Source organism: Zonotrichia albicollis, chromosome 20, assembly GCF_047830755.1.
Source record: "Zonotrichia albicollis isolate bZonAlb1 chromosome 20, bZonAlb1.hap1, whole genome shotgun sequence".
NCBI lineage: Eukaryota > Metazoa > Chordata > Aves > Passeriformes > Passerellidae > Zonotrichia > Zonotrichia albicollis.
Genome location: NC_133838.1, coordinates 5,180,720 through 5,195,283, shown reverse-complemented (window position 1 = coordinate 5,195,283; position 14,564 = coordinate 5,180,720).

Below are 14,564 nucleotides of genomic sequence, written 5' to 3'. Positions count from 1 at the left end.
TTAAAAAAGCAAATACAGCTTTTATGTATATAAGATAAAAAATAAAGGGCTTGAAAATGGAAGAAGATATCTCTATGATGGCACTAGAAATATATAGAACTATTCAGAGTTTATCTCAGCGTAAAACAGTCAGGTCTTGGATGGGACTGAAATTGCTGCAGCAAGCCGGTGTTAAGTACCAGTGCTAAGTGCCAGTGGGAGTGGCTACAAAGGGAGGCCATTTTCCATGGGAAAAAGAAGCCATTTCCCCAGGGACTGGATATCAGATGAAAGGTGGCTTTTTGGGCTCTAAGGACTTGCAGGGTCCTTGTTGCTGGCAGCTTTTCTTTTGGAGAAATCCAACAAAGTTTGCAAATTTTTTGCCTGGCAGGTCACAGTCTGCAAGTGCAAGCGAATGCAAAGGGAGGCCATTTTCCATGCCAAAAAGGAGTCATTTGCCCAGGGTCTCGGTATCAGATTAAATCATTTGGGGCTCTAAGGACTTGCAGTGTCCTCGTTGCTGGCTGCTTTAGTTTTGGAGAAATCCAGCAAAGTTTGCCAATTTTGAGCTTGGAACCGCCCTGTCGGCCAGGGTGAGTGACCCCAAATGGAGTCCATTTTCCATGGGAAAAAGATGTCATTTCTCCTGGGTCTGGGTGTCACTTGAAATGTGGCCATTGGGGTTCAAAAGCCTTGCAGGGTCCTAGTTGCTGGCAGGTTTAGTTCTTGACATATCTAGCAAAGTCTGCCAATTTCGATCTTGGCACTGCTGTGTCAGGGTGAGTGTCCGCAAACGGAGGCCATTTTCTGTGGGAAATAGAAGTAATTTCCCCAGGGTCTGGGTATCACTTCAAAGGTGGCCATTGGGCTGCTAAGGATTTGGAGGATCTTTGTTGCTGGCAGCTTTAGTTTTGGAGAAACCCAGCAAAGTTTTCCAATTTCTCACTTGGCACAACTCATTCTGCCAGTGGGAGTGGCTGCAAATGCAGGCTGTATTCAATGGTAAAACGATATCATTTCCCCACGGTCTGGGTATCAGATAAAGGTGGCATTTGGGTCTTTAGAGATTTGAACTGTCCTTGTTGCTGGCAGCTTTTCTTTCGGAGAAATCCCACAAAGTTTGCAAATTTCTTGCTTGACACGTCACAGTCTGCCAGTGGGAGTATTTTTCATGAGAAAAAGAAGTCATTTTCCCAGGGCCTGGGTATCAGATTAAATAATTTGTGGCTCTGCGGCCTTGCACTGTCCTCGCTGCTGGCAGCTTTAGTTTTGGAGAAACCCAGCAAAGTCTGCCAATTACGGACTTGGCACTGCCCTGTCATCAACAGCGAGTGGCCACAAATGGAGCCCATTTTCCATGCGAAAAAGAAGTCATTTTCCCAGGGTCTGGGGATCACGGTAAATGTGGATTTTGGGGCTCTAAGGACTTGCACAGTCCTAGTTGCTGGCAGCTTTAATTTTGGAGAAATCCAGCAGAGTCTACCAATTAAGGGCTTGGCACCGCCCTGTTGGCCATGGCAAGTGGCCCCACTTGGAGGCAATATTCCATGGGAAAGCGAAGTCACTTCCCCAATGTCTGGTTATTAGTTTAACAGTGGCCTTTGGGACCGCTAAGGAATTGCAGCGTCCTAGTTGCTGGCTGCTTTAGTTTTGGAGAAACCCAGCAACATCTGCCAATTTCTAGCATGGACTTCCATGTCAGTCAGGGCAAGTGGCCCCAAATTGAGGCCATTTTCCTTTGGAAAAAGAAGTCATTTCCTCAAGGGTCAGGAATCACTTGAAAGCTGGCCATTGGGCTGCTAAATACTTGGAGGGTCCTAGTTGCTGGCAGCTTCAGTTTTGCAGAAATCCAGCAAAGTTTGCCAGTTTCAAGGTAGGCACTGGCATGTCGGCAAGGGCGAGGGGCCGCAATGGGAGGCCATTTTCTGTGAGAAAAAGAAGTCGTTTCCCCAGGGTCTGGGGATCAGTTGAAAGGATGCTTTTGGGGCTCTAAGGACATGCAGGATCCTAGTTACTGGCAGCTTTAGTTTTGGAGAAATCCAGCAAAGTTTGCCAATTTCTAGCAGGGCGATGGCATGTCAGTTAGGGCAAGGATCTGCAAGCGAAGACCATTTTCCATGGAAAAAAAAAGTCTTTTGCCCAGGATCTGGAGATCAAATGAAAGGTGGCCTTTGGGGATCTAAGGACTTGCAGGGTCCTCTTTGCTGGCAGCTTTAGTTTTGAAGAAATCCAGCTATATTTGCCAATATCAAGCTTGGCACCGGACTGTTGGCCAGGGCAAGTGGCCCCAAATGTAGTCCATTTTCCCAGGGAAAAAAGAGTCATTTCTGCAGGATCTGGGTATCAGCTGTAAGCTGGCCTTTGGGACTCTAAGGACTTGCAGGGTCCGAGTTGCTGGCAGCTTAAGTTTTGGAGAAATCCAGCAAAGTTTGCCAATTTTCAGCTAAGCACTGTCCCGGGACCCAGGGTCCAGTGGCGGCAAATGGAGGCCATTTTCTGTGGGGAAAAATAAGTCATTCCCCAGGGCCTGGGTATCAGTTGAAAGGTGGCATTTGGGACCGCTAAGGAATTGCAGCGTCCTAGTTGCTGGCTGCTTTAGTTTTGGAGAAACCCAGCAAAGTTTGCCAATCTCTATCATGGACTTCCATGTCAGTAAGGGCAAGTGGCCCCAGACTGAGGCCGTTTTCCTTTGGAAAAAGAAGTCATTTCCACAAGGGTCTGGGAATCAATTGAAAGCTGGCCATTGGGCTGCTAAATACTTGGAGGGTCCTAGTTGCTGGCAGCTTCAATTTTGCAGAAATCCAGCAAAGTTTGCCAATTTCGCGCTTGGTACTGCCCTCTTGGAAGGGACGAGTGGCCGCAAACAGAGGCATTTTTCTGTGAGAAAAAGAAGTCATTTCCCCAGGGTCTGGAAATCAGATGAAAGGTGGCCTTTAAGGCTCTAAGGTCTTACAGGGTCCCAGGAGCTGACAGCTTTAGTTTTGGCGAAATACAGAAAATATTCCTGTTTTTTAGCATGGTACAGCCCTGTTGGACAGGGCGAGTGGCCGCAAACATAGGCAATTTTCCATGGGAAAAAAGGAATAATTTCCCCAGAGTCTGGGAATCAGAAGAAAGGTGGCCTTGGGGTTCTAAGGACTTGCAGTGTCCTAGTTGCTGGCTGCTTTGAATTTGGAGAAATCCAGAAAACTTTTGCCCATTCCTACCTTGGCACTGCCCTGTCGGCAAGGGTGAGTTGCTGCAAACAGAGCCAATTTTCCATTTTCCATGGGATACGAGTCCTCTCCCCAAGGTGCTGGTATCAGATGAATGGTGGCCTTGGGGCTCTAAGGATGTTCAGGGTCCTAGTTGCTGGCAGCTTCAGTTTTTGAGAAATCCAGCAAAGAGTGCCCATTCCTAGCTTGGCACTGCCCTGTCAGGCAGGGCCTGTGGCAGCAAAAGGAGCCCACTTTCCCTAGGAGTAAGAAGTCATTTACCACCGTCCAGGTATAACATGAAAGGTGGCCTTTGAGGCTCTGTGGCCTTGCAATGTCCTAGTTGCTGGCAGCTTTAATTTTGCAGAAATCCAGCAAAGTTTGCCAATTTTGAGCTTGGTACTGCCCTGTCGGAAGGGGTGAGTGGCCGCAAACAGAGGTATTTCTCCCTGAGAAAAAGAAGCCATTTCCCCAGGGTCTGGGAATGAGTTGAAAGGTGGCCTGTAAGGCTCTAAGGCAGCTCTAAGGCCTTAAAGGGTCCAGTTGCTGACAGTTTTAGTTTTGGAGAAATACAGGAAAGATTCCCATTTGGAGCATGGTAGAGCCCAGTTAGACAGGGTGAGTGGCCACAGAGGCAATTTTCCATGGGAAAAAAGGAGTTATTTCCACAGGGTCTGGGTATCAGTTGAAAGTTGGCCTGGGGCTCTAATGACTTGCTGTGTCCTCGTTGCTGACTGCTTGAGTTTTGGAGAAATCCAGCAAAGTTTGCCAATTTTGCGCTTGGTATCACCCTGTTGGAAGGGGCAAGTGGCCGCAGAGGCATTTTTCTGTGATAAAAAGAAGCCATTTCCCCACGGTCTGAGTATCAGTAGAAAGGTGGCCTTTGAGGCTTTAAGGACCTGCAGGGTCCTTGTTGCTGGCAGCTTTAATTTTTGAGAAATCCAGCCAAGTTTCCAATTTCTAACCTGGTGCCGCCCTGTCGGCCAGAGCAAGTGGCCTGCAATGGAGGCCATTTTCCATGTGGAAAAGAAGTCCTTTCTTCAGGGTGTGGGTATCAGTTGAAAGGTCACTTTTGGGACTCTATAGCTTTGCAGGATCCTAGTAACTGGCCAATTTAATTTTGTGGAAATATGTCCGGTTGTATTTCTGTCTCTGCCAGACATGCGTAGGATGGTTCTGGGGCAGCTTGTGCTTCAAAGGACGAGACTGGACTCTTCAATTATTTGGTCCTCGGACTTGTTTATTATTTCTTATCTACAGAGTTTTTCTCTCTGCCCAGCCGGGATCTGACCAGCGAGGCAGCCAGAGGCACTCTGCTCACCCACGGGGTGGTTGTGTCTTTTTATAGTAAAAACTACGTACAACATATTTACCTTTTATTCCCAATATGTTAGTAAGTGCACCTTCACCATGAACCAATCCAAAACTGCCAACGTCACCACAGAAGATGGATGATAAGAAGAAGAAAGAAGAACCATGAGGCAGACCCTGATTCCTCCATCTTGTCTCCATTACTCCTCAGTACCAAAACCCTAAAATCTATATTTCACCCTGTAAATATGTCATCCCTGCACCATTCAAACCCGAGTGATTCCCATGTCCCCACACACAGGTGGCACATCCCTAGAAGGGTCAAAGTCAAGCCACCAGACGCTTTTGGCAACATTCCAAGACCTCTGAGCCCTCCAAGGGTTCTCTCGGTAACACTGAACATCCGAAGTGATGTGTTGAGTTCCCACAGAAATCCAGAAAGTGTGCCCATTTAAACCTTGGCACTGCCCTGTAGGGGAGAACCTGTAATAACTAAGTGGACCCCACTTTCCATACAAATAAGAAGTCATTGCCCCAGTGTCTGGGTATCAGATGAAAGGTGGCCTGTTGGAGATTTTTTCAGAAATGGCTTAGATGGCAGCTGTGAGGAGTAAAATTCTCACAGCCGGTTTCTGTAAACAGCAGAAGTTCTCAGGTTGTTTTTAATTACAAGTAAAAGTGACAAACATGAAGGCCTTGAGAACCTTGCATACCAGAGTTCTCAGGCAGCTTTCTCATAACGAGTAGATATTCTATCTTTGGCTGTTTTGGGAAAGCAAAAATAATTTTGAGAACCCAAATCTTGGTATTGGAAACATAAGGAGGGGTTGGTGTGTTATTGTGGGAATCCATAAAGTTAGAGGGTTTTTAGGAAATGGTTAAAAAAGAGTATTTAGGCCTCAGGATGTGGCCCGAAGTTCTGTTACAGCAGAAAAGTTTCCCAAGCAAGCAGAAAAGTTTCCCAAGCAGTAGATGTGACAAATAACAATAGGACTTTGAAGATTTGGCTTTAGGTTGGCAACAAGTTTATTTAATGTATATCTTTAGAAGGTTACTGTGAATAGAGCTCTGTTCTTTGTTTCTTATGAAACAGTCTTTGTTTTAACTACCATTACGTATGTTTTATAAGGTTGGATGGAAAGCTTGTCAATATGTCTTGTTTTTGTGTGATTGGCTGAAAGCTAAACTGAGATGATTTTATGTCATTCCGTTTTACCCCACCTTCGGGGGCATTTTCCCATTAGGCCAGCATGCTGTTAACATCTAACAATGTTCTGAGGCTGATGTAATAATAATAAAAAAAGGCTGGTCTAAATTTGTCCAGTGTGGTCCATATTTGGACTTTTTGCCGCGGCAAGTGGGTTCCTCTCTTAAGACGTGGGTTCCTGACACCATTGGATCTATAGCTACCCTGGTGCCCCGACATGTTATCTCTGACCTGTTGTGTGCTCGGGTTTGCAATATGCATAAACTTAATTAACACGGTTATAAAAAGTGATTGATTGAGTGAATAAACGGAGTCGATGCTGAACAATGAAAGTTGGGTCTTCTCCCTCCGACTTCAATAGTGGCCTTTGAGGCTCTGTGGCCTTGCAAGGTCCTAGTTGCTGGTGACTTTAATTTTGGAGAAATCCAGTAAAGTTTGACCATTTCTACCTTGGCACCGTCCTGTTGGCAAGGGTGAGTTGCTGCAAACAGAGTACATTTTCCATGGGATACGAGTCCTCTCTCCAGGGTCCTGGTATCAGATGAATGGTGGCCATGGGGCTCTATCGCCTTGCAAGGTCCTACTTACTGGCAGCTTTAGTTTTGAGAAATCCAGCAAGTTTTGCCAAATTCTAGCTTTGCACCGCCCTGTCGGGCAGGGCCTGTGGCAGCAAAAGGAGCCCACTTTCCCTAGGAGTAAGAAGTCATTTACCACTGTCCAGGTATAACATGAAAGGTGGCCTTTGAGGTTCTGCGGCCTTGCAATGTCCTAGTTGCTGGTGGCTTTAGTTTTGGAGAAATCCCGTAAAGTTTGCCCATTTCTAACCCGGCGCCACCGTGTTGGTCAGTGCAAGATGGTGCAAACGGAGGCCATTTTCCATTGGGAAAAAAAGTCCTTTCCCCAGGCTCTGGATATCAGTGTAATGGTGATGTTTGGGGCTGTAAGGACTTGCAGGGTCCTAGCTGCTGGAAGCTTTAGTTTTGGTGAAATACAGAAAAGTTTGCCAATTTCTAAACTGGCTCCGCCCTGTCGGCCAGGATGAGTGGCCTCAAACAGAGCCTATTCTCCATGGAAAAAAGAAGTCTTTTCCCCAGGGTCTGGGAATCAGTTGAAAGGTGACTTTTGGGGCTCTAAGGTCTTGCAAGCTCCTAGTTGTTGGCAGCTTTAATTTTGGAAAACTCCAGTAAAGTTTGCCAGTTTCTAGCCTGTTGCCGCCCTGTCAGTCTCTGTGAGATGCTGCTAATAAAGGCCATTTTTTGAGGGAAATAGACATCCTTTCCCCAGAGTATGGGTATCAGTTGACAGGTGACGTTTGAGGCTCTAAGGACTTGCAGGGTCCTAGTTGCTGGCAGATTTAGTTTTGGAGAAATACAGCAAAGTTTGCCCATTTCTAGCCTGGCTCCACCCTATCGGTAAGGGCGAGGTGCTGTAAATGGAGGCCATTTTCTGTGGGAAATAGAAGTAATTTCCCCAGGGTCTGTGTATCTGTTGAAAGGTGACTTTTAGGCATGCAGGCTCCTTGTAAGTGGCAGCTTTAGTTTTGGAGAAATCCCGCAAAGTTTGCCCATTCCTTACCCGGCACCGCCCTGTCGGTCAGAGCACGAATCCACAAATGGAGGCCATTTCCCATGTCAAAAAGAAGTCCTTTCCACAGGATCTGTGTATCAGATGAAAAGTGGCCTTTGAAGCTCTTCAGCCTTGCAGGGTCCTATTTGCTGGCAGCTTTAGTTTTGGAGAAATACAGAAAAGTTTGCCAATTTTGACCTGGTGCTGCCATGTCGGTCAGTGCGAGATGGTGCAAATGGAGGCCATTTTCTGGGGGAAAATGAAGTCATTTCTCCAGGGTATGGGTATCAGTTGAAAGGTGACGTTTGGTGCTCTAAGGACTTGCAAGGTCGTAGTTGCTGGCAGATTTAGTTTTGGAAAAATCCAGAAAAGTTTGCAGATTTTTAAACTGTTTCTTCCCTGTTGGCCTGGACGAGGGGCCTCAAACGGAGGCCATTTTCCCCATGGAAAAGAAGTCCCTTCCTCAGGGTCTGAGTATCAGCTGAAAGGTGATGTTTGGGGCTCTGAGAACTTCCAGGGTCCTAGTTGCTGGCAGATTTACTTTTGGAGAAATCCAGTAAAGTTAGCCAATTTCTAACCTGGTGCCGCCCTGTCGGCCAAAGTGAGTGGCCTAAAACGAAGGCCATTTTCCGTGTGGAGTAGAAGTCCTTTTCTCAGGATCTGGGTATCAGATGAAAGGTGACTTTTAGGGCTCTAAAACCTTGCAGGGTCGTAGTTTCCGGACAGCTTTAATTTTGTAGAAATCCAGCAAAGTTTGCCCATTTCCAGCCTGGTCTCCGCCCTGTCAGTCAGGGCGAGAGGTTGCACACGCAGGCCATTTTCTGTGGGAAAAAGAAGTCCTTTCCCCAAGGGTATGGGTATCAGTTGAAAGGTGGCCTTTGAGGCTCTAAGAACTTGCAAGGTCCTCTTTGCTGGCAGCTTTAGTTTTGGATAAAAAAAGCAAAGGTTGACAATTTCTAAATTGTCGCCGCCCTTTTGGGACAGGATGAATGGCCTCAAACAGAGCCCATATTCCATTGAAGAAAGAAGTCTTTTCCCCAGGGTGCAATGTCCGTGGGTCTCTAGGCTTATTGTAATCCAGAGCCGGCCTGCTCAATACTAAAGTCCACACAGAAACGCATGAATGAAACAAAAGACGAAGAGCGCTCTCTGCCTCGTGGAGATTAGTATCCAGTTTATTAGCTTGTCCAGGGACACTTCTGAGGTCAGTGACCACCAGGAAGCAAAGAGGCGGAGCCTCACCTGCGGTAGGGTTTTATGCCTCAGGTGATGGGGGTGGGGAAAGAGGACCATGGCCAATGGGATAACACTGGGGAGGTGTGAGGGGAGGGACCACCCATGGGGCAGACCACCAGGGATACAGAGATCAGGGGGGTGAGGGAGAAACCATGTGAGGGGGAATATACCATCCACATGACCCAGTAACATATTTTCCCAACACCCAGTGCAAACAACTAAATAACTATTTAGCGCAATACCACACCTCCACCTTTTCGGTTAACTAAAACTAAAGGAAATGTGTCGGACTATCCCTGCTGGTGATTTTGAATTTGTCCACTACTCATGGTTTATGGGCCTGTCAATTTGCTTTAGTTTCACAAACTCTGAGTGGTTGACTTCTGCAGTACTGGAGACCAAACCGTTGATAGCCTTTAAAAGTATATGACGTAGAATCCCGAACGCTAACATGACCAGGAAAAGAACAACAAAAAACAACATGAATTTTCCTAATTATAGAAGTCCACCACCCCGAGAGTCCCCAGTCCTTGAACAATCCACTGAACCAGTCCTCAGATTCCTGCTTGACTCGTCCGATCAGGCTTTTCACTTCTCTGAGAGCTGCATGGACGTTGGGTGCCTTTGATGCTAGGTTCAGGCAGCACAGTCCTTCAAATTCCTGGCACTCATGTCCATGCAGCAGCAGGAGGAAATCTATGGCTGCACGATTTTGGAGTGTGGCCTGCCTGGTAATTTCCTCATCTTCTAGGAGGGAGCTGATGGCTGTGGATGTCAAGTTTGCCTGTTTGACTACCCAGCACTCTAGGTGGCCCAATTCACCTAGAGCTTTGGCTGCTGCAACCCATGGAAGGAACAGGGATACAGCAACTCTTTTTTACTTAGCCCAATGGAAGATTTCTGCATCACAATTTGGATCCAAATTGTCTACACTTCTCTTATGAATCTTGCTGACTGAATTGTTCTTATGAGTCCACTTGCCAGTCATGGTTTGGTTGGGTGCCAACAGGGACAGCTGCCTGATAGTACATGGCTCTCCTAAAAGCCAAGAAGGGATTCCTGCCCATGCCTGAGATCCACAAATTAAAAACAAACCTTTGGGGAGGCTCTTGGGATGTGAATGGTCTGGATTGTCTGCTGCAACATGGCTTAAAACCTTACACCACCTTTTGGCAGTGAATTCCTCTCGGTACTGTTTAATGTTGTTAAAAGGTTTGGTGTTGGAACGTGGGATAAAGAAGGGTATGCAGTATGGTGCCGGGGAGGAGCCCAACAGCTCTAACTCTTGAGGCTCCTGAGCAGCTCTGGGTAACTTTGGCAGCCACTCCTCTATGGGGTTTTTAACCATTGCAGCTTGATGGATATTGTGTGGTTGTGTGTGATTTGGTCTGGGACTTGGGTGAGGTATAGGTGTATCTACATTGTCTGTGAACTCTCCAGCTTGCAATGGAATCCCTACCATGTAGGTAGACATGGGGCCTTTCACTGCTGCTGTGGACAGGCATATATTTGCCTGTTGGAGCGTCTGTGCCAGGGTCACCCAGATGTTTTGGTGTGGCTGAGGAACGATCCACGCGGCTGTCAGACTGCTCAGCGTGAACAGGATGACAACTCGGACAGGGCTCATCGTGAGGTTAGGTAGGATGTAGATTTTCTGTTCTAAAAAGGAAAACAATTTTTTTTTTTAAAAAACACATACAAGTTCATGGGTCTGCCGGAATGCAGCTAACTCTCTTAGGAAGGTTCTTCCTTCTTTTTCTGGCAGCGTCTTCTCTTGGAAGCAATAGCTGCTTGCTTTTTATCCCCGTCTGCTGGAGCTGGATTTTTGGGGACGAAAGGTTTTACCCACTTTTGGGGTATCCATCGAAGGCCTGAGGGAGTGGATACACACGCCTAACCACACCCCCGGGTGACAAGCTTATAAGGACCCTTGGCTTTCCAAGTTTCTGAGTCTTTGATGAGAACTGGTGGATGCTGTGACAACTTAAACCAGTTGTTATTATTGAAATGACATATTACTGGAGGATTCATGTTTTCAAATGAACAATTCAGAAAATTAATGGTAAATAGGGCTTTGCAGAGTTTTGTTGTGGAGTCCTCCATGCTGCTGAATTGGCCTGCATAGCCAGGACCTCTTTGAGCTTGTGGTGGGCACGCTTGATCACAGCTTGACCTGTGGGGGAGTGGGGAATGCCTGTCTTATGCTCCACTCCCCACTGCTGGACAAACTCTAGGAACTCCTTGGAGGTGTTATGCTGGGCCATTGTCAGTTTTAATTTCCCTAGGGACCCCCAATACTGAAAAGGCTTGCAGCAAGTGTTGTTTGGCATGCACAGCCCTTTCCCCTGCATGGGCAGAGGCATAAACCGTGCCTGAGTGTGTGTCTATGCTGACGTGTACATATTTCATGCGACCGAAACTGGGAACGTGTGTGATGTCTGTCTGCCACACTTCACAGCTCCCTAGGCCTCGGGGGTTAACCCCAACACCCAGGGATGGCACTGCCTGAAGCTGGCAATTGGGACAGGTGGCCACAATGGTTTGAGCCTGACTGCGTGTTAACTGGAACTGACGGATTAGACCTGGAACATTTTGATCATATTGTTGATGACTTAGCTTTGTCTGTTGAAAGATGTCTGGAAGGCGTGCCATTTCTCCTGGAGGGTCAAGGGAATCTGCCTTGCGATTACCTTCAGCGATCTCGCCTGGCAAATCAGTGTGTGACCTCACGTGCATCACATAGAAAGGGTGCTCCCGCTGTGAAACCAAATGAATTAATTTTGAGAGCAACCTGTGGAGCTGCCCATCCTCGATCTCTTTGAGGACTGCCTGCTCCACCCTGGACACTACTCCCGCCACATAGGCTGAATCGGTAACCAAATTAATTGGCTCCAAAAACTTCTCAAAGGCTCTTACTGCGGCTAGCTCAGCAATCTGGGGCGACCCTTCTACAAACTCAACATCAGCTTCCCAATGCTGGATTTGGGGATTTCTCCAAGTCATCACCGACTTGTGGGATGCTCCAGACACATCAGCGTACACTGTAAGTGCCTTGAGTGGCCTACGACTCCTTTTCTCAGGAGCAATGAGGTGGAATTCCTCTTTGAACAGCTTGTGTGATGGGGTTTGGACTGATACCTGTCCACTGTAGCTGTCCGGGGAAAGCTGGAGACTGGCATTGCTCTGGAGCAGGTCATTGAACCTCTTTATGGTCAACCTCTCAGGAGAGCTCTTTCCCTTCTTAGAAAGGTGGACTGGAAGGTGAATATACTTAAAATCACAACCGGCCAGCTCACGCAATCTTAGCCTGGCCTTCCAGACCAGCTGATCTATTAGCTCCTGTGGCTGTGTGATGGTTTTGGATCGCTGATGGGAGAGGAAAACCGACTCTATGATTAGTAGTGGATCTTTTTTTATTTCAAACCACTGGAATATCAACCCGTGTAAGTGTGGTAACTTGCCCAAAACAATGAATTCGAAAGACAGCTGGGGCTTATAATGATGAGCTTGCCTCTCAGCCAAAGCCTCCTGCACTTTTTGGAGGGCGGTTTTTGCCTCTGGGGTCAGCTCTCTGGGAGAGGCTAGCTGTCCCTCTCTCCCTTCAGTAAATTCAGAAGGGGAGCTAGATCCCTGTTGGTGAGACCCAGCCAAGGCCTGACCCAGTTCAAAGACCACACAAGGAATGGAGATCTGCTAGGGTTTTGGGATCGGTCTTGATTTCCAATTTTTGTGGAACAATGGTCCGCGCAGTGATTTGCAAGCCCAGATAATTCCAAGGTGGCATTCTCTGAACCTTGTCTTCCTGCAGTTGGAATCCAGCAGAGGTTAAAACTTTAACCACTAGGTCAAGTGTGTCTTGGAGTATTATGTCATTGGGGGCACACACAAGCACATCATCCATGTAGCGTAGGATGATTGCCTCCTTTTTCTGGGTGCGCACTGGGGACAGCAATGAAGCCACATACCCCTGGCAGATGGATGGACTGCATTTCATCCCCTGAGGCAATACTTTCCAGTGGTAGCGCTTCATTGGGGCTTTTCGATTGGTGGTGGGAACCGAGAAGGCAAACCATGGTGCATCCTCTGGGTGTAGGGATATATGGAAGAAACAGTCCTTGATGTCTAGGACAGCCAATTGCCAATTTTGGGGGAGCATTGTTGGGGAGGGCATCCCTGGTTGGAGAGACACCATATCCACAATTCTTTTGTTAGTTTCTCTTAAATCATGAAGGAGCTGCCACTTATCCTTCCCTGGCTTTTTTATTGCAAAGACTGGGGAATTTCAGCAGCTAGATGTCTCTTCAATGTGTCCTTTAGCCAATTGTTCTGCCACAAGTTCCTTGAGTGCCTCTATTTTTTCATTACTGAGGGGCCACTGTTTTACCCAGACTGGGTCATTTTTCAGCCATGTTAACTTGTGGGCGGGGTGCTCGACAGTGGCTGCTATGAAAAATCCTGGGGTGTTATAGGGATCACCAATTTGACCCCCCACTGGGACACGGTGTCTCTACCCCCCAAGGGAGCTCTGTAATTAGTAACAAATGGACGGACACTGGCCAATTTTGTCTGGTCCCTCAATTTGCACAATGCTCTTTGATATCTTTGCCAATGTGAATCCTCCTACACCTTGGATTTGACCAGCCACGGGTTGCAAATCCCAATGTGACTGCCACAACTTTTCAGGTATGATTGTCACATCTGCTGCTGTGTCAAGCAACCCTTCCATGTGGAAATATTCTGTTCCACGCACTAGGTTGCATCCCATAATGGGTTTGTCCTCGCCAACCACTTCTGCCCAGTATACACCTGGTGCCTTGTCATCTACTGAAATTTCTGCTGGAACAGGAATGGCCTGGGCGATGATTTGCCCCTTGGCCAAACAGAAGTGTGGCTGTGGACAACGCGCCAGGAGAATGACCCTTTGATGGTCATGGGAGCCACCTCAGTCTCCATGGGTGTGTGTGCAGTGTCCCCAATAACAAAGTACTCACTGTCCAATCTTGTGTGATCTTTTGTCAAGTTCTGCAAGTCCTCTGGCAGGTCCATGCCAATGACCGTCCACTGGGTAGACCTGAAAGCAAACGCTTTGGTGGTCACAAGCTTGAAACGCTGGTGAGACCACCAGATTTTATCCTGTAAATGGCTATTTTGTGTTCCCGCACCCTGCTTCCCTTCCTCCCCCTGTTCTGTTGTGAGGGAGGTTTCCCCCTCAGGGAAGCCCGCTGCATTTATGTCGTGGCACCGGGTGAGTGGGCGCTGGCATCGGGGTTTTTTGGTGTGAAGGGTGTCTTTAGCCTCTGGCTTTGGGGGCAGTCCTGGGCAAAGTGTCCTGTTTTTTTGCATATGAAGCAAATGGCATGTTGAAGTTGTTCTGGTGACATCTAATATATCTCAACGTTTTGCTGAATCTTGATGTAGACACTCTTTTTTGACGTCTGAACTCCTTACTGGACTTGTGTATCTCAGAATCAGCTACAGTAAACCTGTGTTTCCTTATAGCTTTAAGAATTTGATTCTAATCTATAAAAGCAAGAAAAGGTTGCCATATTAATACAAGATAAAGAATATGTTAAGAAAGCAGTTAATGGCATGGATTTTTTTCTACAAATTGGAGCAGAGATTTAGTTGCTTGATGGGGTTTGTTTTTGCTTCTCAACAGAATTTTAGAAGTGGTGGAGTAAGAAAATGTGGATTTGTACAGGTTTTCCTTAAAAGAAGAATTACAGGGGAAACTGTTTGTCCTGGTTTAGGGCAAATTTGTTAAAGAATCTGCAAAGGAGGGCCCCTCCAGAAAGCGAAACCCACACGGCCCCTCCCCCCAGCCGGTTCGGGAAAAAATTCCTTGGAGAGAGGTGGAAAGAACCTGTTTATTTGACTGGCCCCGCACCCCCCAGCACACAAAATGAACAATACCCGATGACACCGCTCTGAGAAAGATGGCAAAATCAGAAAGTCTCTTTCGGGGGGGGGGGGGGGGGGTTGTTCTGTTCTCAGTCCCTCCGGCGCTGGGCCAGCTGCTGCAGCCGAACCTTCGGTGTTCCCGGGTCCCAGTCCGAAGCAGGTTCGAGATG